Below are 842 nucleotides of genomic sequence, written 5' to 3'. Positions count from 1 at the left end.
CCCACCATAGTCTAAAAAATATAAAGGAATATCTCTGGATTGGCATAACAATCTCACTAGATCTTGGAGCCAAGGCTATAGTGTAGAATACAGACCTCATTATAGTGCATTAATTTCAAAACTAACCACTCCCTAGCTCAGTTTCTACTCCATTAAAATGGTGTTTCCAGCATTCGCCCTACTTTGAAAGTGTCATTGTCATCTCTGCTCAAATATGGGCTATTGAATGGTCAGATTTGTTCATGAAAACACAGACACAAGAACTCAGATTTTTTTTTCCTTTCACTGATTCTGCATGTGGTACTGCAGTAGTTTATGTCAAAGTGAGGGCTTGATTTTTCAATCTGTGATTTTAAAACAAAATAAAAATAAATTCTGGTGATTAGAGAGAGGGTTTTACATGAAGATAAGTATTTTCTTTTGGAATAGCAAGGGTATGTGAATGAGCTAACATAATGTAGTAACGTGTATTATGTAGCATGAAGGCTTTGTGGGCATTTCAGATCTACACATAATTCTAACTGCAGATAGTTCAGGTTGCTAATCTTACTCCAAATAATTTAACTTCCATAGATCTGAATGTTATTCTTTCTCTTTTACATATGTAGTTTGTGAGAAGTTTACCATACAGTATTTCTCAGTAATGTGAGAAATGTACATTTTTCAATGAAGTGGGAAAGTATTTATTTAAAACACTGATAAACAGCTATTCTAAGGAAAAATTCTAGAAATAACATATAATTGTAAAAAACCCTTTGTATCATCTAAATAGTCAATCACTTGTGCACGATCAAACACAACCCTTTCATTGCATTTTGCTAATAGAATAAAGAAGCCACCAC

The sequence above is a fragment of the Python bivittatus genome, unplaced genomic scaffold (assembly GCF_059951505.1).
Source record: "Python bivittatus isolate LINGU-HERP-01145 unplaced genomic scaffold, Pbiv_v1 ctg000700_np1212, whole genome shotgun sequence".
Lineage (NCBI taxonomy): Eukaryota > Metazoa > Chordata > Lepidosauria > Squamata > Pythonidae > Python > Python bivittatus.
Note: the sequence above shows the minus strand (reverse complement) of the source record.